The 26007-nt window shown below is 35.5% G+C and overlaps 1 protein-coding gene across 1 annotated transcript in view; it reads right to left on the reverse strand.

The window, feature by feature from the left end:
• The window catches only part of LOC112051226 (uncharacterized), a 35259-nt gene extending 30226 nt beyond the window's left edge, over positions 1-5033 (reverse strand). The window contains exon 1 of the mRNA XM_052889459.1: positions 4761-5033. The gene's annotated coding sequence lies outside the window, so the exon portion shown is untranslated. The remainder of the gene's footprint in view (positions 1-4760) is intronic.
• Between the last annotated feature and the right edge of the window lie 20974 nt (positions 5034-26007).

The raw sequence follows: 26007 nt of genomic DNA on the forward strand, positions 1-26007 counted from the left end.
GGTAATCCGTGGTGGGAGTACCTAACTCCCTTATCTAGCTGAGAGGACATTAGTAAGAAAACTTGACAAATTCATATAAAGTATATGTAATTGTTGATTAGCTATTGTCGACCGATCACGTCTGCACTGATAACAGGTGAAATCCTTGTCTCTTATCACTGATAAAGGGACTAATTGATTCTGTTTGTAGTACCTTACTCATTATTGGTGAGTTTGAACCATGGTCAGGTTTGTTCGTATGGGTATTGTTATCTGTAGAAGCCTACCTACCTACTAACTTTAACAGGTTTTTCGTTATTCTCTACATATTATAAAACAAAGTCTGTATGTCTGTTTGTCTATTCGCGATAAACTCTAGACTATTTACTGAATAGGTTTTTCACGCGGTTTCCATCAATAGACAGAGTTATTTATGATGAAGGTTTTTTTATATGATTTATCAAAGTTTTGTTTATATGGAATTGTTGGAAATGTCGGATAAAGTCACCTAGGAGCTTTCATCGAAAACTCTGCCCAATATTTTCGAAATAACAATGCATGATGGATTATTATTCTTTTATAGATCTACGAATCACGTCCGCGATGGCTTATGTCTATCTTTTAAGGATATTTTACGTTATTAAAGATACCCAAGACTCTATAAAATACGACTATAGCTTGGCAAGTTCGTTCGTAACACTCCCGATGCCCCCGCGCGCAAGACTTCACACCCGCGCAGTTCTTCCCGCCCCGTCGCCCGCATATCATGGGAGTGTCATCAACGAACTTGTGAAGCTTATAATGAGTATAGATTCATACTACGAATAGAACTACTAAGCATGACCTGAGAAGTAATACTTTGTTATCGTCGTTATCAACCCATATACAGCTCACTGCTGAGCTCAAGTCTCCTCTCAGAATGAGAGGGGTTAGACCAATAGTCCACCACGCTGGCCCAACGCGGATTGGCAGACTTCACACACGCAGAGAATTAAGAAATTCTCTGGTATGCAGGTTTCCTCACGATGTTTTCCTTCACCGATTGAGACACGTGATATTCAATTTCTTAAAATGCACACAACTGAAAAGTTGGAGGTGCATGCCCCGGACCGGATTCGAACCCACACCCTCCGAAATCGGAGGCAGAGATCATATCCACTGGGCTATCACGGCTCTTTTACTTACTATTATACTTTGTTATAAGCTATGAGTTTCCTCATACCATAAGGTGGCCGGTCCAGCTGTTTATTTCGTCAACTATTACAAATTACTTGGTTTACGCATAAATTCACTGATACTTACAAAAAAGTCCCTACTCTATAGTTCCTGGTGTGAGGTTTCTTGGATTTGTGGTCAATGAAGCCCGAAATGACAACAGTTTGGTTAAGTTTGACGAAAGATGTTTTCGTGGTATCCCATCACAAATGCCTCCTAATTAATACAAGAATAAGCTGGTAATTAACGTTTTCTGTCATTCAGCTACCTACTATAAATTGCGTATTTATTCTATTCTATCTGTGGTCATGGTTCGGTTCTGTTATGTTTAGAAATAGGTAACTAATAACCACAGAACCTGGAAGGTAATTAGCTATTGTGACGATCGATGGTGGGTTATTGTGGCTCAAATCATAAGGACCAAGGTTCGTGTTCGGGTTGTAATAGTTATTGGATTTGCTTTTTCAGAAATTTTCAGTACTTAGTAGTTAAAAGTTGATAGCGTTTCCGACCTCCATTTTGGAAAATATTTGTGATTCCTTTCATTTTATTTGTAATCTATACTCATATTATAAAAAGGTAAGGTTTGTGGTATTCTCTGGATCTACTGAACCGATTTTAAAAATTCTTTTACCACTAGAAAGCCACGTTATTTGCGAGTGTCATAGGCTATATTTTATACCCGTATTCTCACAGAAACGGGAACTACGCGAGTGAAACCGCAAAGCATCGGGTAGTATTTAATGTTTTTGGTTGACCTATAAATGGTTTCAAAATGCATACTCAGGATTTTTGTACACATTGGACTAAGGTCCTGAGAAACTGTACCGTACCCCTTTCGAGTTATCTGACTGAATCGTCACTTAACATCAGGTGCAATCGTGATGCAGCGCAATCCTGTTATCAGTAAAAAAACCACTTGAGAAACAACAATAGTGTGATAGCGGTAATCACTGTTCATCTCGAACTTATCTCGTAATTGTCGCTGTATCTCAAGTGTCTCGGGCAGAGATACGGTGTGTTCTCGACATTGGTACAGAATTACAAAATCTGTACATAGGTAATCTTTTTGTTGCAATATTCGTAGAAGGGTTATTTTGAAAATATTTTTGTACATAGGCATATTCTGTAACTATTTTTCGTCTATCGTCTTTGGCGCCCATGCCAATATGCTCATTGTCATTTTACAAGTCAGGATGTTCTGTGTTCTTGATTTCTCTACTCTCGTTCTCTTCTTTTTCTCTATAACGCACCAAGTTGCGATTCAGAACCTAACCAAACGGCAAGGTAGCCTGTTTGGGAGGAATAGTGTCGACCTAACATTGGGATTCCTAATAGGTAAGTAGCCGCTTAGCCCGCATGGACCTGAACCTTGCTGGAACTGAAGAAACCTAAAGAATATCGCACACTTGGCCGCAGATCAGTCCGGCATGACTGATCTTTGCGAACAAGCTACGAATGGCTATGAGCGCTCGCGGACTAGTTCTCTGACGATGGCCTGCCGTGTTCATCATTATCAATAACAGCCGATGGACGTCCACTGCTGGAGGCCTGTTACATGGACTTCCAACACCAGTATCGAGCCGCCAACAGCTAGTGTTGTGCGGGCAGAATAACAACAGCAGCGGCTTTTCGACCGGTTGGCGACTAATCTGTACCGTAGCACTTGCTACCACGGCAAACGACCAGCCGTAGTCTTGGCTACAGCTTGGCAAGTTCGGTGACACTCCCATGATATGCGGGCATAGGGAAAGACTGCGCGGGTGTGAAATCGTGCGTACGGGGAAGTGAGGTGCATCAGTTGTGGGTTTTTCATTCATCATTTCATGCCCCCCGGCCCGCGCGGACCATCAGGGGTGGTACGAACGAATTTGCCAAGCTATAGTGCGCTAGGTGCCTTATGCTAGCCACTCACCATCCAATAAATTCACATGCTTGCAGCGCTAATGGCTGAACATCCGATAAGACTGATTGTGTGTTGGTGCGATGTGTACCTATGACTTTATGCAGATCGAGACTAACACACAGTTTTATTGGATGTCCTTCCGTTTGGATGGTGCGTGGGCTTGGAACATGAGCTTATTGGATGGTGAGTGAGCATTAGGATACAAAACGTGAATTGGTATTTTGTACCTAAATAGGTACCTACTTGATTAATTAATTATCGTTTGATTTTAAATAATATTTGGATTAGGTAAGTATGAAAATAATAATCAATGGTTACCTATATCACAGTAAATGAATATATTTTTACTGTGCCAATAGGATTTACAAGAGGATGATTTTTAACCGAGAATATCTTCCTTGATACGTAGGAAGATATCTAGGCAGCTATTACTATTCGTAGAATAATAATTAAGGTTTATTTTATACCTAATACATATCATTTGTTGGCAGCCTGGGTGAAAGTAGTCGGTATCTGAAACCTTTATTTAAATTTATCTTTTATCATACTGTAAAATTTCAAGATTCTTCTTACAAGATTCTTATTGGTATTAAATGAAACCTACCTACCTACCTAGGTATAATGTTATAGACTTCATTTTATTTCTCTGTTCTGAGGTTATTGAAAATTACTTCCATGTTTCTAAATAACTTTTTTCAGGATAATTTAAGTAGCTAGTAGGTACCTACTCGTAGGTAAAACTTTTAAGTAAGGGTAAATATTATTACTTATTAGGTAGGTGGGTAATTTCTAATAATATTACCTATAGTTTTTCCAAGCTTTAGCTTTCATAAAGAAAGAGGTTCACCAATTAATTTATACTTTTCTGTTCCACAAAATCCTTTGCTGATTACTGATTACGATTTTAATAATTCTTTTTTATTAAAATCTTCTAATGAATTCCACTAAAACATCAAACTCTATTAATGGTCTGAAATTCGGTTCTCATTTTTATTAAAAAAGAAAAAAATATTTTAGGTAGGTAATGATAAAAATATTGTGGGATTCGTCTAAAATTGGTTTATAAATTATTAATTTAGATCTGCGGCTGTAATTTTTTATGCACACGTATATTATTTTTTTAGAGCATAGAAATGTCCGGCGGCACTAAAATAAATGGACAAAAAATGTGTAAGAACTTTTGAAAATTTTTAAATAGGCCTTTCCTAACGATAAGCTCCAAAATCTTTATTTTCGACAATAATAATTAAATTCATATTCTGTTATTCACTAAAATGCACCTTCATAATTCAATCACTCATTGTACAGTAAAGTACCTACATTAGTTTAATAAAAATAATTAGGAAACGGAGTTAAATAATAATAATTAACAATAAAATAGGCGCAAATGTATTTCGTCGCGTTAAACCAGCTTTTTATCACAAGTACTTATCGGTGGGTATTTCATTACGAAATATTGCCGCAGAATCGTTAAAAATATTTTTTGCAACATCGCATATTTAAACTGGACGTTAGAGGTCAAGAAACGACAAAGCCATTGCTTGCCGCAAATGCACTGCGCCTACTCGATATAATAAGGAACCTAGGCACCCAAATATAAACATAGGGCAACGCCAGCAAACGATAATTTGCATTGTAATCTAATCAGAATGGCACTTACCCAATCGTGGATAATTTTCACGCTATCGGACAACAGTGAAATAATTATAACAAAAAGTCCAAATTCCGAATTCTCCTTCCAGTCTCTCACTTATCACGACAACTTGAATTTAACACAGATTGTTTTTTCTTATAAAATAGTCTAATAAACACTTAAAAGCTGTAAGGCACTTATAATTTATATGTATCAGTCACTCGTGTTTGATGCGCATCTTTCGCGGGAACGACAACCTCGCGCGGCGAGATGTCGTCTCCTTGTGATCGTGATGAGAGTACGCACTGTCGCTCTGCTCTCGGGGGAGCAGAAGATGGCCGCCGATTGGTCGAGAGCGGCAGACGGGCCGGGCGCGCGGGGAGAAGGAGAGAGCGCATCTCACGCGGGACGGGAAAGAGTGAGACGGATAGCGTTGATCGCTTCGTCGTCCTGCTACAGATTGTCCGGCGGGCGAGTTCAGGTGGATGATTGAGAGTGCGTAATGATAATATGGAGATGCCCGACTCAGTCGCTTTATTTTAATCAATCATTATTTGGAACACATTATCTTTAATATATATTTTTAATAATATTATAGTCACAGTACCTAACACTTTTTATTCATGATAATAAGATTATGGATTATGTTTCTGCTAACATGTACCTTGGCATATTATGGTATATAACTAAGTGAAATAAATAAAGCGAATGCTCTAATATTTACTCTCTAGATATTTGTACAATTAAAAATTCCCTTACCTTAGTTAGCGAATCGATAATATTTGATAAGTAGATTTTTTAATCTTCCGCAAGAAAATTATAGAACAACTTTAATTGAATCGCAATAATTACCTAAAATTATTAGATGGAGATAACAATAATGAACATCCATTAGGTAAGACATCTGTCTAACCTTACCTTACTTAATATAGATAGGCAGATAATAGGGAAAAATAAAAATAAAAAATACGATATTTTTATTTTTATTTTAATTAATTGCTACGTATACATATAACTAGATGTTAATACTTATCGGTAAACACAGATGTTCACTGAAGCGTATAATCTGGTAACTGATTTTGATTTCTGTCCATCTTAGGGAGTCTGACCTTTGATAATCGGTCAAATGGTGTTGAACAAATATAACGCCCTTCGATCTGTCAACACGTGTTAAATGTTTACACTTTGCTATGATCTCGTATCTCCAAATTATTTTCACAGTTAAGGTTATCTAATATTTAAATATACAAAATTATAAAATTGACACTTTAGTTTTGTAAGTATCTAAAATGCAAAAATAATTTTCTACCTGACTTTACCTAGATTAGTTTTTAAATATACATAAGTATATATCTAGTGTTAGTAGATAATGCAAACAATAAAAAATATTTCTCAATGAAAAATCAAGTTTTTATAAAAATTACGAGTAAATGTTGATAAACAGTGTTAATAAATTATTATTTTGAGTAAGGCACAATAATATAATCTTTTGCCATGACATTAATTGATATTTGATAATTATAAGACAATAAGAAACTGAGTTTATTTTCAGGGTCAGACGATGAAAAAATATAGATAACAACATTATAAATAAGTACCTATATTGTTTTAAATAAAGGTCTTCGTAGGGTATCCACCCGAATTTACCAATAGTGGCAAAATGGTATTCGTTCACGGTACAGATATCGTCTAAAGGTGTAGCCTTTACATATAGAAAATTGTAACAATTATTATCAGATACTTAGGTATGATATGACCAACGTACTGCAAACAACAAATATGAGTGGTACCCTAAGCCTCGGAAGGAATATTATCTTTACTTTTTACTATCTATTGGGGTCTCGAAGGCAATTATTTAGATACTTATTTGTTTAACATCAAGTTTGAGTAGGTATAAATGACAATACCTATGTTTATAACAACTTAGTAGGTAGTTTAGATCTATAATATTGTAATATGGATCAGATATAAAATTTACGAGTATACTTATGTATCCAACCAATTTCTTTATTTCGAAGGATGTTGGATTATGTTGGAAGGTAGTAAGTACCTACCTATCTACTTATCTAACAGACAAGTTAAATTGTTAACATTATGCAATTAGTAAATCCAAATTATTAAAACCATTACAAAGTATTTTAAATCGTTTTTTTTAGTAGGTAGTCTTATGTATGTGATTAATTAATATTTAAGTAATCATCTTCTTTTAAGCTAAAAATAACACGAGAATAAATATGTACTAATAAAAATAAATTATTAATTTTTATTTAATTTAAGGTCCGAAGTAAACTTGTGAATTAAAATTATTTAATCAATATATTTGCCATTTACTAAAAAACTCATCTAATAATAAACATGTTCTCGTGCCAAATTGCGGAAACCGTGCGAAATTCATTCACTAACCGGCAGCGACATTTACAAACATGGCGTCGTCAACGGAAAAAATAGATGGACGGGATGTGTAGCGGTTAGTTTACATAATATAGACAAGGGTGGTGGTGGACATAATATCCAAACACTAGATATCCTATCAAATATGTACATCATCGACAAGTTTAATGACTTAACTAATAATATTAAAGATAGTAAGGGAAGGTTACTCCCTTTTGGCATTTAAATAAAAATATTTAAGAACACTCTGACATTTATTTAAGTTTCTGTATAACAAAAAAATAGATGCATAATGGGAAAAAAGATTTGAATTTCCGTAATGAGTAGGTACCTAACAAATTACTTTCTATATAGTAAACACATAGTTTTAACACAAATGTATGTTTACTATTCGCGTATCGTACTCTACATCCAAACTAATTAAATATTATCGCATCACGTAATCAAAGTCTCGCATGTCAACCAAGTAGTGTGTAATCACGATAGTCTATTTTTTCTCAATGGAGCCAGCGGTAACTGACACTGGCCGGTAGGAATGTCTAACGTTCGCGCGAAGTAAGAAAAAAGTTGAGATTCTTTTTCACTTATGCTTCCGCTATGTTCGCGTGATGAAAATGATGTATTGGTCAAACGACTTTCTTTCACTTTCATTAAGAATAAATCGAGTATTCTTTCACAGTTGCGTTCTTCCTTGTTCATTCAAGTCAATAGTAATAAAAATGTTAGCTTACTAACACATTTTTCAATTCTTATTAATTATTACTAATATAAATAATATTCAGCTTGACCTAAACTTGTAAAAATGTAAAAGGAAAAACATTTATTGCGTGACGTACAATAAATACGACAAATTTTTTCGGCATACAAATTTTTGTCATACAGAAATTTTGTCTAACTAAAAACATTTTAGATAAATAGTGTAGTTGCCACAGAAAATTATAGTTATAATTTATTTATTTATTTATTTAATGTATGATAATTTTGTAACGCTCGTTGAACTATAATACCTTCCCAATATGAGAAAATTACCTATACCTATTACCTATAAAATGAGTAAGTAAATACTAGCTATCTACCATAATTATTACATTTTTGATCAACAATAAATACCAACAATTTTGTTATTTTTTTACCGGAAATCTAGATCATGCTACGTACATAATCTTGATTTCCGGTACAAAATCCATAATGTCTATTCCAATTTCAACTGTAAGTTGAAACTCATCAACGCACTATAAAACGTCCCCTATACTCGTACTATAACATCATCTATCGTATTTGGCTACAATATTTGTATGTGGCGATATCGGCTCCTCTTGCTCGTGTCAATATTGTTAGACGGGCCATTGACCTTTTCATTGCATCGCACATGATGAGAATAAAGTCTCTTACGTGTTAAGACTCTATTTACAAGTCGAATAGCTTATCATCTTAAGCACATAGAAAATATATCCATTAAAGAAATATTCCTTTATTGTTTCTCAGATAGATAGGTATGTAAGTCTTATCCATACATTTCTAACCTTACATTCCATGTTAAAAGAATTTTGAAAGAAGGGTCATAAACTCTAATGACCTCGTGACCAAGGTGATTGAAAAAAATATAATATTATTGTCTATGATTTATGTAATTCGAAGTTCGACATGCTGAGCATAATTTTTGAACTTAGCTAAACCAACCGCTTGTTTGAATAAAAAATCGATTCAAGTAGGAATATAGATTTACGATTCATCAATAAGTTATAATTCTATGTTCAAGTACGAGGTAGATACGTAGGTATTGCGTCAATAGCAATAAACCTTAAAGGTAATAAATAAAACTGATACATTTACAGAATAGAAAAATGAGAATTGTGAAGAGAGCCAGTTTGTTTGCACAATCTACCGATTGTGTGCACAGGTAGGTAAGACTTGCGCTACCTATTGAATTTATTTGTTTTTGAACGACATTAACCTGTTACAGAGTGACGTCCTCTGAGGGCAAAGTCCTCTTATAATCTCTTCTATAGAATTCAATGTCTGTTTCGACATCTGTATATTTGTCGTAGGTAGGTATTTATATTATTTATAAATCAATTGTTGTTGATTGATTATTAGAGATAGAGATTAATAATGATTATCAACCTGTTATAACAACCCACTACAGGGTCAGACCTCCCTCTTTGTAGGATATAGAGCTTAGACCATGCTGCTTTTAATAGGATTAGGATTTAATAGGATTAACAATAAATAGAGTAAGTGTTGATTCTGTAAAGATCACTATCAGAAGTTGGGTTGGGACCGATGCCTTAAAGTACTCAGACCAATTACTTACCATAGACTACTCTCTGTCAAAAGTATATGATCACGATCTAACATATTTATACGAACTGCTTTTATAGAAACGATGTTTCATTATATTAAAATTACACTTGTGTGTATAACCTACAATTTTAATTTATAGTTGTGTGTTAGGTCACTGAAACCTGCAGGCTAATTCACTATCTTCAACGTTTGTGACAAATGTCATCTGGTGGCTACTGGTGGATGTCATACAGTAGGTAGATGACATTTCTTAATTGATTTGATGTTTATTTTAATAGGTTGATAATAAATACCAAAATAGTTAATAGGCCCACTGGGGCCGGTAAAATATGCTGGCTGATAATAATGACTTGACTATATTTAATAGTCTGTACACCTACAGACTTCAAAATTTTATAAACAATATTAAATTCGTACCGCTGTTGGTCAAGAATATTTTTAGAGCAAGCAGATATTCATCAGTTGTCGGTATCATAAACACCTTGGCGGGTGATGCAGCCAAAACGAACTAATTGCCCAAACTGAACCAAATAGTTGGCAATTACAAAATATTTTAATTTAATATACCTATCCGCCACCGTCTACGCAATCGTGCCACATCTAAATAATTTCAGATTAGGAAATATTTCGCTAGTTTTCAACTATTTTTATTAGGGTTCCGTAATCAATGAGGAACCCTTAAAGTTTTGCCATGTCAGCCGACTGTCCATCTGTCTGCGGTTGAGCTCAGATACTATTCGCACAATTAGTAGTACCTACTAGAAAGTTGTTATTTATTGAGCATGAGTAATAAATAATCATAATCACTGATAAAGTCGTAAAGTGAAAGCTAGAGAAATATTTTTTTTAGTTTTTATTTCTTATACTCGTAGTGTGGAATGTCGTTATATAGGTTTTTTTTTAATATTAAGGGTGTATTTTGTCGATTTTAGGATCTATTTGAGAAATACAAAGGTCTAAAGTGCTATTTTTGTTAGAGTCAAGTGTGTAAACGTTTTTTACTGATACGTGAAAAAAATCACAGAAATTATATCTACATAATACAATTATAGTGTAATTTAATATAATAGAGAAATTAAGGTACACTATTATAGCTATAGGAATTAAAATAGTTGTAGCCAACAATCACAACTATCCAAAACAATAATTCCAAATCGTCATTTTTTTTTAATCTTTACAAGTTAGCCCTTGACTACAATCTCACCTGATGGTAAAAGGTGATGCAATCTAAGATGGAAGCGGGTTAACTTGTTAGAAGTATGATGAAAATCGACACCCCATAAAGTGTTAAATTAAGTCAACCTTTTAAGTCGATATTGGTGACTTGAAACTACAGAACCCTCGCTGCGCGTGGGCAGACACGCACTTGGCCAGTCTTTAAGTAATGAAATCGAAAGAGGTCAGCGCAATGTTTGACATTCAGAAATTATAATAAGTTTCGCAAATCCGCTGAGATGAGTTTAAAAAATTAATGCTATATTTCTCTTAGACCTTGGTGCTAATACGCGGCGCTGAGCAGCGCGCGGACTTAGCGCTGCGGGAAGTGGCACGAAAATGAACATGTTTTTTTTTTTTCGAAAAATCGGAAAATCTGTGCAACATCTTCAGAAGGATCCACATCAACTACATCAACGTTTTCTGGACTGACATTGAAGCATTCCCGAAGGTTTACATCTCAATGTTTAATTGAAAAACGTCGATTTTCCGAGAAAAACTGTTAGTTATAATATTAGGTATATATTAAATTCTGTACAAGGTGGTGTGTGCCCCGTGCGCGCCTCACACCCACCCGAAGTCGCCTCACTTGTCTTGATTTTCACCCCCCATGGTAAAAAGAATTTCTGGCATAAAAGTCTTTATTCTAGATAATTTCATGACCTTTAGGGTTTTTCAAAATTTTCAATTTTATGTTATAGCGTATTTTATCTTTGACTCGCGGCTAAAAAAACCGTGAGGCATATTTCGCAGACGGCACAAAGATTATGTCCGGCTATAGGTAGGCGTATATGTTAAATAGAGCCTTCATAGCTCAAGGATAACAGTCGGACTCATCAGCGAAGGGTGGAGGTTCGATCCCCGACTCGTTGGTCTATTACCGTACTCACTAATACAGTCTTTCCCGACTAGTTGCAAGGGAATGGGAATATTGGTCAAGAATAAAAGATATGGCCTCTAAAATGTGATGTCTCATCCAGTGTCTGTATGCGGTTATTCGTAGCGGAGGCAGGCGCGCAATGGAGCTATTACAACTATAATGTGAGCGTTTCGCAAGCCTTATCTGCTACGCTATCTATCAATGCGTGAACGTACTGTTCACCCACCTACCAGTGGTACCTGACACACGCTCGAATATTTTTAATTTTATTATGTGTTAACTAATTAGATGCACTGTAATACTTTTTTTTGTTTTATATGTACTTAGTTGTAATTGACAGAGCAAGATGATTTGATGGTAAGTAGAAAATCATCTTCAATAGATTGACTTACAGTTCGCATGACATGCTTAACAATGACTATGTACCACTTTTACCTGACATGCTTGCTCGTTCGAATATTTCAAACTTTATTATGTGCTAACTAATTAGATGCACCGTAATACTTTTTTTTTTTTTATTCTTTACAAGTAAAATAAGCCCTTGATTTCAATCTCACCTGATGGTAAGTGATGATGCAATCTAAGATGGAAGCGGGCTAACTTGTTAGGAGGAAGATGAAAATCCACACCCCTATCGGTTTCTACACGACATCGTACCGGAACGCTAAATCGCTTAGCGGTACGTCTTTGTCGGTAGAGTGGTAACTAGCCACGGCCGAAGCCTTCCACCAGCCAGACCTGGACCAATTACGAAAACCTCAATCGGCCCAGCCGGGGATTGAACCCCTCCTTGATTGGACCTCCGTCTTGTAAATCCACCGCGCATACCACTGCGCCACGGAGGCCGTCAAAACTTTTTTATTTTATATAGTTATAATTGATGGACGAAGATGGTTTGATGGTAAGACCATCGCTAAACAGAGAACCAATTCACAGGGCATGCAAGGACTAAGTTTTTTGATATATCTGTGACCTCCAGGGGCGTAGGTGTTAACCCTCATTTGTCTGTAATTATACAGCAACTATGCCATTTTAAACAGAAATGCTGCTTGACGGCAACAGTAATGCTGCTTGGTGGCAGTAATAGCGGCAGTAGTAGCGATTTTTGAGCTTGTGGTAAGGCTTGTATAGGTATACGCTCTGATGGGATGCTTAGAATCTGTCGACCTGTAACATATATTCTACTGTATTAAAGCAATCCCAGTAGCTCCACAATAAAGAAGCTGAACTCAACACCAAGAGACCATAAGTTTGACCCCGCCCGCTAGAATATTGTCTAGCCCAGAGTTCCCCAAACTTTTTTGTGTCGTAGACCCCTTGCCATGTTTTTCTGTGTTGGGTAGACCCCCTACTAACTTGATATTGATTTCCTGTAAATTTTTAACTATAGTGAAGTTTAGTGTTAAAAACTTAAAATAAAAACACATGTTAATTAATTAATTTATTAATTGAATTTAAATTAAAATTACTCAAAATCAAATATCTGTAATGTAAAATATACGTAACATTAAATAGACATAAAATAAAGTATAAATAAAATAACATAAGCAATAAGTCAATATTTTTAGTGAGAAGGATGAACCTGATGCTTTAATAATAAAGATATAAGATATTATGATGTGAGTAAATAGGTACTATCAGTGCATGTGTTAAGATCCACTATCGTGGACCCCCATATTCTTTTCATGGACCCCCAAATTTTTTTTCGCTGACGTAGACCCCTTGCAGGTTGTTATAGATCACTTTGGAAATCACTGGTCTAGCCACTCAGAACGCAGTAAGTATTTCTGTCAAATTGAAGCAACACGTAGAATATGGATCCTATTTAAAAAAATGTGGCAGGTATTAAAAAAAAAAAAGTATATAAAAAAAGAGCAGCACTTTTCTGTCGCTCTGTCGCGAAAGCGGATGGCTGCGCGTACGTATCCCGCGCCGCCGAGCCGCATGCGTAATGACCTGTCAAACTTTTCTCTAGAGGAATTTTCGATCAGTCATCTTCGGGGGCACGTATTGTTGTGGTCGCTGATTCACGTTACCGGGGTACAATTGTTCGTAATATACTCGTATGACTTAATCTGAGGTGATAATTGCCATATTAGTACCGACTCATAATCATAATTTTTTTTCATTGTTTTTTTTTAAATTTTAAGGTATACTAGCGGACCCGGTCAAGTTTCGCTTTGACTTATGTGTACTTCTTCCCTATCCCTACACTACTCTACTCCTACCCCTAATCCTACCCCTACTCTACCCATACCCTACCCCTAGGGATTAGGGGTTCGAAAAATTCTAAAAAGTTTAATTTGACAGCAAAATCTCCATTAATAAAATGATCCGCCATTTATTGAATAAAGTTGGTACAAAAAATGTGATAATTAATGAAGAACCGAACTCGACTGATTGTGTGCAAACTTCACTTTATATCATTTACCTACTAAATAGACCGAGCAAAGCCTTACATTGGGTTTCGATAAGTGAGCCCATTCTCGAGTTATAAAATTACAACGAAAAGGGGCATTGATTTTTAACACGCTTAAATTAGCTTCACTTGTAACTAATAGGTATGTAAGAAAATCTTGGAATCTTAATTTGACCCGCTTCCCGGTCTTCGATTAGGATGAAATTTTGCACACGCTCTGAGTTCTGATGACAATATATGACTAGCTAAGAAACATCATTACAAATCCAATATGGCAGCCTCCCCAAGATTGAAGACTGGCTGTTTGAAATCCACCCCTATGATATGGATATCAAAAGCTGTCATATTTAGGCATTTTCATAGTTTATTTTAATGTCCAGTAGTCAAATCCAAAACAAATGTATTACATCGTGTGTGTCACAGCAATCATTTTTTTTAGTACCAATTTTACAAAGTGGTTGAAAAGTTACATCAAAAATTAAAGACATTTTTTTGGGCTACGCAGCTCGTCTATTAGTTTTCTGTCTACTGTTCACTTGCCTGTTACAACTGCATCCTAAGTCAAATAGACTTCCAATAGTATACAAACTATACGAGTAAAACAGACTATTAAAAGACAAATTTTCAAATGAAATCTCGCGTCGAGCCAATCAATTTGCATTACAATATATAGATTGTGCAACGCCCCGTACTCTTCTTTAACACGTTCGCCGAGTCACTTTCTATCACCATTATCAGCTGATTTCATAATGATTGTAGCATCCTGCAATGTGCAATCATTAGTCAGTATCTTTTTTTGGGTTCCGTACGTCAAAATTTAAAAACTGAACCCGTATAGGATCACGTAATAGCCCATTTGTTTTTTCAAAATCACAGATTCATTTATTTCAAATAGGCTTAGTTTACAAAAACTTCAAGAAACGTCAAGTTATGCCAAGATTAATGGTGATAGTTAAAGTCGAAAACTTAAAATTAAAGTTACGAGGGTATAAGGAAAGTTACGAGTTATACATATGCGCCTTGGTCCGAGAAGGTCCCACAAAAAACTTCATCTGTCCATTTTATACATATTATGTATTCTGTGGCCCTGTATCTCTGAAACGCGTAGTTTTTTAAAACCAATATTACTAAGGTCTCAGTCCATCAAGGCTGTAAAAAAACGTATAAATATTTTCACATATGGGAATTGAAAATTTTCGGTTGACCTATAACTATTTTATTTTAGGTTCGTAAGTAACATCAATCTGAGCAGTCAATATACAACAAGTACCTAAAGGGAAACTACTTAGGTATATACACTTGTATATACACCTGAAACTATTTAGGTATATACCTACACTTGTAATTAAACCATGAAAAATATACTTAGTCTCTATATGTATATAGTAGGTACGTAAACGTAATAAGCCACAGAAAACATATGTACAAGTACCTACGTACGGAATCCTTGGTATGCAAGTCCGATTCGCACTTGTTCGGTTGTTTTAGTCTACAATTAGTGGGCACCTATATTGGCATTTTTAATGGGGCGATTACTGCTATGTAATTTCTGGAACCAATTAACTGATTTGGGTATTTAAGATTAAATTTAAGAGACAGGTGTTAGATTGTCAGTTCATTCAGTTTTGGGCGACATAGGAAATCAGGGACCTTATCTAGGCTGAAAATTATTTAGATATCTACTTATCCTAAACCGTCTTGTGTGAAGAACAACTAATTAGCTTTATATGTGACAGTCTTATTTAGAACTTTACTACAATTAACTTTTAAAATGATTAAAATTTTGCTCTGACTCTACTGATCTTCCAATATTCAAAAACCAACGGCGCTTTAGATTTGAACAATCTCAAGAACTAAGCGATTTGAACTTTCAAACTAGAAGCATAGGAGCTATTTTACTTTGAAAACTAAGCACATGTCCATATATTCTAAAAACCATAGTGGCGCATATTCATTGTTTGTCATTATCACCTTCGGATATACATTTTATCTATACTTAAACGCGTATAATGTATGGAAAGATCAAGAAAGACGTAATAAAGATCACGCATGCATATTCATTCGGACCTGCACCGTTCGAGTCGCCTATGACCCGACATCCGTTATTGGAACAATATGGGCCAAAGATTATGTTGGAACAGACGACGGTTTAAGTCACTTCGGTTTGCAATATTGTACCTAAAGCAAATTTAATAAAATGTAAGATATACAGATTGTTAAGAAATTTTCATTGACTAATAGGAAAAAAATATTTTAGTAAATGTTCTACAACTAACTACTCGTATGTATATGTGGTTTCAAATCATAAATTTCTCCTGTAGTTTATGTAGGTACGTGTTACTCATATGATAATGGTATTTTTCCCCTACCAATACCGTTATACTGGTAGGGATACGAATTAAAGTCGCCTGCGTTGCTACTGTTGTCTTGGTCACACACATCGCGATAATGTTTACGAAAATATTTGCAAAAGCTGAGTGAAGTGCTTGTTCTCCGCCCTAAGTTTTTGCGAAATTTTGGCTACAATACAAGTTAATTATGTGTTGTTATAGAATACTTTTGCTTTAGATGATATCTAAATTCACTACGATTAAAAAAGTCACATGTAGCTGTAAGAAAGAATGTAATGACGTCACGATGTTGGGAGAGGCACAAGTTAAGTTCATTATCTTTCGATAATAACACTTTATACTTTACAGATAACAATTGTAATTTACACTGTTATCTCGCTTTTACCAATTTATTTTAATCGCCACGCGAATTATTATTATTGATCATTGAATAAAAATCAAGAAATAGTTATTGCGCTATTATTGAGTTTAGATATTTATCTAAATTAATATTTGCTGGGCTATTCGCATACTTGATTGCTTTAAAAAAGAAAATGAATTGTGCTATGATAGGTAGGTACTTTATCTTTGCATCAATCATCGATTCTAATTCTAAATTTACTGTCAAATGAGGCTTATTGGTGTTCTATTAACTTTATCCTTTTCTCCAGTCTGTACATGACCAATAATAATTATTCTTTGCCTCATCATTGTTGGTTACTTATTTTTTCTTGGTGTTATTGTATTCTCCTGTCGTCAATGACCCTTGTACATTAATTCGTTCTTGGACTTTCAAGCACTTACCTACACGTTGAACAATAAAAAGACATGTAATTATAATAATAAATAATAAATTTACACAATATTAAGTTAACCTTCGATAATGCATTCAATGACCAGGGAGAACGAACGAATTCGATTGAAAATATTCTCAACATACTGAGGTTTTTATTAATCTATTATAAGATAATATAATATAGCATATGACACTTACAAATAAACTGGCTTTCTATTGGTATAAGAAATTTCAAAATCGGTTGTCACAGTGCGTGTTGCCAGTTGGTCGAACTATGGGCCTTATTAGAAGGTTCAAAGTCACTCAGCCGGCGAGCTAAGCTTGGAGTTTCACTGCGTGATCAAATCAGAAATGAGGAGATCCGCAGACGAACTAAAGTCACTGACATAGCTCAGCGAGTCGCGAAGCTGAAGTGGCAATGGGCAGGCCACATAGTTCGAAGAGACGACGGACGTTGGGGTTCCAAGGTGTTGGAATAGCGACTCCACACCGGAAAGCTCAGTGTTAGTCGACCGCCCACTAGGTGGACCGAGGACATCAAGATGATTGCAGGGAGCCGCTGGATGTTGGCGGCTCGAGACCGTTGTGCTTGGAAGTCCATGTGAGAGGTCTGCGTCCAGCTGTGGACGTCCAGCAGTGATGATGAAGTCAGTTAAAATTTAAAAGACTAATTAATAGGTGGTTACGTTAGTCGGATAGGCAATGTTATTACGCATATGTGAAGTGCACGTCACTGCCGGTAGTGTAATGCGACTGCATGGTTCATAATACCTACAATTGACCAGAGGAAGACAATTTCCCACGATGCGACGCTGTTTACGAGAACAAGTAAGCAGCGAGATGATTCTATTTCCTAGGGTTGCTACCTCACGAATTATCTTAAAAAATGTAAAGCTATTTACCTACCATCATTATCAGCTTTTTGGCGGTACATCTTTGTCGGTAGGGTGGTAACTAGCCACGGCTGAAGCCTCCCACCAACCAGACCTGAACCAATTAAGAAAACTTAAATCGGCCCAACCGAGGATCGAACCCGAGACCTTCATCTGTCCGTTCGTCGTTTTAACGGCCCACTACAGGGCTAGGTCTCCTTCTCTATAGATTTTTAAAAAGATGATGATGACTCTATTATTTTTGGTGAATGATTAATTTTCATGAATTTAAGTATTGACGATTTTTTTCTACTGTGAAATGACAATCATAATATTCTCCTGTTTACTGGTTTTTATACATATACATTTAATTACTCTAAAGGTACGTACGAGTGGCGTGCATAGATGCAAAAATATCTATCTATCCTGAGGACTCATGACGAACCTGTATCAAAGGAATTTTCCATTTTGCACGCTTTGCGCATAATGCCTACCCTAGTCAAAAACCTTGTGCACAGCACGCCACTGTTACCTACTTAACGTCATCATTGTTGTACTGGAAATGGCAGGAGAGAAAATGCTGGAGAGTTGGAGACTTGTTGCTTATTAACTCGATTGTTTGCTTCAATAACTTAATATTTCGAGTTTTCTAAAAAAAATTACAGGAGGGAATTTATTACTTTAAAAATTTATCATTGAGTCATTAGGTTTGACCCGAAAATTGTTTGAAAGTTAAAAATCACCTGAAACATTATTTTTCGAGATATATACGCAAACTAAAGGATGCGTTTTACTATATGGCATTTTCTATGCAAGAAACATTCTGTTTCATACTTTTACCTGTAGTTTGTGTAAACTGAGTATTGGCAACCCTAACGTAATGCATAATCTAAACGTAACGTTCCCAAGAACACCTGAGCTTGCAATTGAGTCAACATATCTGAGAAACGCGTACTCTCATCATATTCTTAAATCATTCTATTATATTACTAGAGATTATCTAAAGCTAAAGTACCAATTACTTAAATAGTATTTAGGTACCCAATTAGTTAAATAGTTTTAAGTGTGAAAGAGTCTCTAGTAACTCGTTAGTCCAGTGGTTAACTTAGATATGTGACTTAGGATCACGAGGTTTCTGGTTCGAGTCTTGGGTTTGTTTGTGAAAATCTGAACTTTCTTTTATATTTTATTATCTAAAGCCAGTTTTTTTTATTACTACCATATCATTTTAGAAGTAAAAATGAATAGAATATTGTACTAACTAATTATTAAAAAATAATTAAGTACGCATTAATTGCTTTTGTTAAAATATTTCTATCTTTAGTCTATTGATATGCCAAACGCGTCACAGATAAATTAGCGATAAAACCGTTCCAAATGCCATTTTCGATTTCAAATCTCTGTCATGCTGCTCATGCTCATACCGTTCGTTCGGCGTTCCAATTTTAAAATCAAAATCGAACAAAGATGGATGGCAGTGAAAGCGCGGTCATTGGTCGGCGAAGACACTGCGTGCGCATTGATTTACGCTTACATACTCATATTTACACTTTATGTGATTCTTAGTTGTTTGGAATAAGGTTTATTTTTGAATAGCTGCAGGTTTGAGATAAGTTTTTCGTACACTACCGCCGTGGTGCATGCGAAGACGCATCACAAGATGTAATTGCCCTTTTGTTTATTAGTTTATACTTCACGGTAGCTTAATTGATGCTTCGTGAGATTTGTTCGATTTTATCTCTCATCTTGCTATTTAGCTAGGCACCAGCTGGTACTTTTTCAATTTAATTTTTATTTTAAGATCACAGACTAGAGAATGATACAGAAAGAGTATACTACTACTAGTAATACTAGCAGCGCGGTGAGGCCGGTGAAACCCATATCAAAACAAACGTCACGCGTTTCCTTGACATCCGCGCATACAAACTTTTTACATAATTTGTATTTCAAGATTTCACTAACAACAATTACGTAAATTGATATAATATTAACCTAATAATCAATAATCAATTACCTATAAAAAATACTCCATCTTTTTTTTTAGTTTTGTGAATAGTTTTAAAAATACTTATTTAAATACAGAAGACGCCATTTTTCTTTTTCTTCATTGAAAATTACTGAAGCGACGCTTTTTGTCGTACTGACTCGAGAACGTATTCGTTTTTGAATTTGTATTTGGAATAGCTATATTCTTTAATCGGTGCTAAAGATGTACATTTTAGTAAGTTTAAAATATTCATGAGATAACTGCATTTACCATATTCGTGTTTGTGTGTGTGTTTTCAGTTTGTTCGCATCGGTCCGTCGTTCTTTTTTCAATTTTTGATTGTTTTTTGTAATTTTGGTTTCATATTTTTTTATATACTTTTTATGAACCACAATAACATTGAAAACAAATGAATTTTTAAATGAAATTTCCTTATTTTTTCTGTACCAATTGTAACTAACCTGAAACTAATTAGAGCATTATTTTCAGATCAATCACACAAATATCGTAGCTAACAAGTTAAAAAAATGAAAAAAAAAAACTCAATTACAGTTCTACCTGTCAATTAGTTAACGTAAAAAGTTTGTACATGAAAAATGGAACACAAACTCCATTATTTGCCACCATAAACAACAAACATCCTCGTTAGCAAAAAAAAAATGGAGCTAGTTATAAACTATCGCTTTCCATATACCCAACTGGCCGTGAACGATAAATAAATACGTGAACGTTGTAGTTACGTTTACTTTACGCGTAGTTTCAATTTCGCGCCTAACAGCGTGACGCGTCAATACTATATTGTGGGTTTGCTGATTATTTATTCAGTGACGACACGATAACAATGAAATGATAATTTTTTTGATAACAATCTCTATTTAGATTTAATTTTCTAGATTGTTCCTTTTGTTGTGAAAGAAGGAATTAACGCGCGATTTTACCAATGATTTCGTAAGCTGAGGTGAACAAAAGTGTCTAATTGTCTTAATTTCATTGAGTCGCATTGTAAACAACGAAAGTTATTTATACAAATAATACCCAAATATTGTATACAATGTCGAGTTGTCTTTCGGAACTGTAAACACTGTATATACATAAATACATTTAAACACCTAATGGAATTAAGCACAAAATGGTGCATGTGTGCACTCAATTCGGATCACATTTAGAGTAGCTAAATTAGGATCACTTTTTGTGGTGATTTTGTAGGCACGTAACATGTCTTTAGCATAAAATCTTTGGTATTACACATAAAATCAATAACTACTGCATGTATTCCGTGAAGCCCATTGTTAACGAAAATCACAATTTCAACTTAGCAATATTCACTATCTACTCTATGATATCCACGAAGGGTTGTCAGTAGCTACCGGATAATTTAACCTTAGAGACATAGACTATTAGTAATGTTGATCAGTAATGTTAATGTTGTTATTATTATGGTTAGTAATGTTGATCAGTTAGCACTAAATAAATAGTGAATACAAAACCACTAAGAACACAGATTAAGAATAATAGGCAGATAGAGCGGCAATAGAACCGTTCCAAATACAAAATTCAAAAACGAATACATTCTCGAGTCAGTACGACACGAAGCGTATCGTATCGTATCGCATCAGTAATTTTAATATTATTCAAGAAAATGGCGTCTTAAGTTTTTAAATATTGTATTGTAGTTAGTGTTAAATTTTGAAATACAAATTATGAAAAAAGTTTCTATGCAGATTTCAAGGAGACGGGTGACTTGAGTTTTTATGGGTTTCACCGTTTTCACCAGCTGCTTGTAAAGACTCAATCTGGATTATTGTTTATTCTGCGGTTAAGAATTTCTGGTAATAACTAGTTGGTATTTATTGTGTATATCCACTAAAATTACTTGGTTAAGCCGGCAGGTAGACCTCTCAGTGATGTCCGGCCCCTTTATTAAGGCAATTAAGGCTCCTCACAGCTCGCAGTTGTACATACTGGTACTCTAGGTAAAAATATCAGGATAGACTTCGATTTTGAGTTCTTTATCGATGCGGATTATTATTAGTATAGATTAGGTTGGCGTATAAATAAATATTCAAAACACAATCTATCGAATACCGAATGTGGTCGTAAAAATACTTACCTTGATTAATCCGTACGTACAGACTAACAGATAAATTGAATCGATATCGTTAATCTTTGTAGCAACGTTATTCATTTAGAAATTATAACGAGAATATGACTTCTCGGCCACAGATACGAGCATCTACAAAGTAATGAAAAAAAGGTAATGAAGGAACGCTTTTCAAAAATAATTTAATTAAAACTATAAAGTTGTACCTATAACTTCATTTCGTGTTTGTTTGTTTGTTACTATTTAACTTAAAAACTACTTGACCGATTTTAAAAACTCTTTCGCAATTAGTAAGGGAACTAACAGGCCAAAATTCACCAACCATTTCTACTAGAAGAAAATTTTAATTGAGATGTTCAATCGAAACGAAATCGGTTTAAATGCATTTTTGTTATCATCATCATCATCATCGACCCATAATCGGCTCACTGCTGAGCTCGAGTATCCTCTTAGAATGAGAAAGATTAGGCCATTTGTCCGCCACGCTATTTTCCTCAATTCCTTTAATTTATTTACGCTATTTTATTTTCACGCTATTTTATCCAATTCTGTCATTTATACTGACGTGATATAGAAAAAATCTATACGCCCGTTTGGAAACCTCGTAACTTTAATTTTAAGTTTCGACTTTAAGTTTCATTATCGTCATGAAATAACTTGACGTTTCAAAAATGCTTGTAAACTAAGCCTAATTGAAATAAATGAATTTTGAGTTTGACTTTGACTTTTAATTATACAAATATGAAAATATAGAGGTTTTCTAAAGCAAAGCGCGCACGGCCAAGATTTCAAAACCGAAATTCTCGTACGTAGCGCGATGCGCGCGCATTTCTCGGCATTGTATTCTAATGACCACTGACCCCTCTCGGACTTGTGTGACCACTGTGACTTTCAGATCCGTACGTACTATGTACCACATACTTACTGCGACTGTATGTACGAACCAAACGATGAAGTACATATACACTTACAGCATAATCATCATGATCAAAAGTCAAAAGTCAAAATTCTTTTATTGCAATTAGGCTTAGTTTACAAGCACTTTTGAAAGGTCAAGATTATGTCATAATTTAATTTAATTTAATGGTGGTAATAATAGTCGAAAACTTAAAACTAAAGTAACGAGGGTTCCAAACGCGCCTTGGTCCGAGAAGAGCCCACAACAAACTCAGCCAAGGTTTTTTTTTGTTTACCACCGTTTTACAAACTTATTTAAAACTAAGCGCACAGTCGTATATTACAGTTTAACGCCAAGCTTTTTTATATAATTAATATAATCATTAACACTGTAATAAGCCTTTCCTAAAAACTTGCGTTTAATAAACACTTTGAACTTTTTGAGAGACATTCCAGTAGCTTCATGTGGTAGTTTATTATATCATCATTCATTCATTATCATTCATTATTATTCATCATCATTCACAGGCGATGGATGTCCACTGCTGGACATAGGCCTTTTGCATTTGAATTCCAAGCAACACGATCTTGAGCTGCCAGCAACCAGCGACTCCCTGCAATCCGCTTGATATCCTCAGTCAACCTAGTGGGGGTCGACCAAATCTCCGTTTTCCGGTAGGAGGTCGCCATTCCAGCACCCCTGGGACCCCAATGTCCAGCGGCTCTTCGAACTATGTGCCCTATTGCCACTACAGCTTTGCGACTCGACGTGCTGTCAGTAACTTTGATTTTTCTGCGCATCTCTTCATTTCTGATTAGATCACGCAGAGAAACTCCAAGCATACATCATAATATAATATGGTGCACGATTTCATCTATCTTAAAAACCAGTGGAAGGCTTCGGCCGTGGCTTGTTACCACTCTACTGGCAAAGGCGTACCAAGCGATTTAGTGTTCCGGTACGATGTCGTGTAGAAACCGAGATGGGTGATTTTCATACTACCCCTAACTTTCAAGTTTGGAAGCTGATTACAGAGTTTGTACCATGGCGATTTTGGAAGGTTCAAGGCTCTAGATTTCAAAGTGAAAAACGTAATTTTTGATATCGAAAATTTGTTTTTCATTTTAATTAGACGAAAAGAAAATTAGGTAATCTGAAGAACCTAAATTACGTGCAGAAAAAATCGTGGGCAGTCTTTTGTCTTTCATAATACCTTAGAACCTATTATAGGTAGGTAGTTGGAATTTAATTAGGCAAATTAAATTAATAACTCTGTACCTACACAAAAAATATAACAACTAATAATTACTGATTAGTAAAAGTTAGTAGGCCATACCTACATCGTTTTACGGTCTATTTGCGATACATACTCGAAAAATCCTTAGCTAACTGCCGTAGGCGTGAGTAGGAGGCTATCTCCAGAAACAACATCCCATTATAGCCTCTACGTCTCAGGTGTTAAGGTGTACGGTTCAGATGAGTAGATCTGGTGAGACAAGGACGCAAGAGCCGCGAGATTAGACTATTGATCGGTTGGAAGCCATTCCGGTAATCTTGCCGTCTGCGGAGCGGATTTCAAATGGCTTTTCCTTTTGAGATATGTATACTCGTAGCTGTGAATAGGTATTGTTATGGGTGTGGTCGAAATTACACGCACCCGCTCTGAGTTTATTTATTCAAAAACACTTTATTTTAAATAAAAGTCTTATTATATACCTTTATCGTTTCTATTTACGAACTGCCATCACGAAGTGTAAAACTGAAAGAAAATGCCCAAGACCTTTGTACATTTCTTTAATCGATCATTAGAGATTTAAAACGAACAATTTAGCGTCTGGCTGAAAACTTACCTAATCTTGTTACGTCATTAAACATATTATTAAGAGGAAAATTGCCAAAAATAAGTTTTCATATGGTATAATTATGATTGTAGCGTGTAAAATTAAGAAAGGTATATCTGTTTACATTTTTTTAGGCAGATTAGTACTTATACCTTTCCCAAATTTCTTAATTTTGCACGCTAGAATCGAATAGAGACCGAATTAATCGGCAGTTTCTTTAGAGTAATGCTAATACGCTTTTTGATACCTATATTATCTTAGTATTACTACCTCGTTCGATATAATAACCTAGCAACCGTATTACGTATAATTTCATAGACTGGAGAGTCGTATCTGAATAATGAATGCTCAGAATATTAATAAAACTCGAAGCTTATTAATAAAAAGAAGCCAAGCACGTAATAATATATGTTACCGAATCATTTCACCGCGGCTAGTTGCCTCGACTGGTGACAGAAGGGCTGGTTCATTTTTTGCGCAAAGGATCAGCCTGGCTGTCCAGTGCGGAAATGCAGCCAGTATTCTTGCCACCATTCCACGTGGGCATGATTTGTATAGTTAGCTTAAGTTCCTTATTGTATTCTTTCTCAATAAAAAAAAAACTGAAGCAGTTCACGGATTTATCTTGACCAATCAGCGAGATATTGCGTACCTACATACCAATAAGTGAACGCATTTGGCAACAAATCAAAGTTTATTAGATCGTGATAATAATGCCGCCGGGCAGGATGCGCACGCAACGCTCCTGATGTGCCACCAGTTTTTGCATCGGTTTTCAGGTTTCGTGGCGTAACAATATCTGTAGCGTGGATGGACTGAAAATGGTCTTACTCTGATTGAGGCGTTGGTAACTAAGGCTAGATACATACATTGGCATGCAATTGTTTTACAGTATATGTACATACTTGTGGTGGTAAACTAAGTGGCATACGTCGTTCATAGAACACACACTTCGACGGCCTCCGTGGCGCAGTGGTATGCGCGGTGGATTTACAAATCGGAGGTCCTGGGTTCGATCCCCGGCTGAGCAGATTGAGATTTTCTTAATTTGTCCAGGTTTGGCTGGTGGGGAGGCTTCGGTCGTGGCTAGTTACCACCCTACCGGCAAAGACGTACCGCCGAGCGATTCAGCGTTCCGGTACAATGCCGTGTAGAAACCAAAAGGGGTGTGGATTTTCATCCTCCTTCTAATAAGTTAGCCCGCTTCCATCTTAGACTGCATCATCACTTACCATCAGGT

This window comes from Bicyclus anynana, chromosome 2, assembly GCF_947172395.1.
Source record: "Bicyclus anynana chromosome 2, ilBicAnyn1.1, whole genome shotgun sequence".
Classification (NCBI taxonomy): Eukaryota; Metazoa; Arthropoda; class Insecta; order Lepidoptera; family Nymphalidae; genus Bicyclus; species Bicyclus anynana.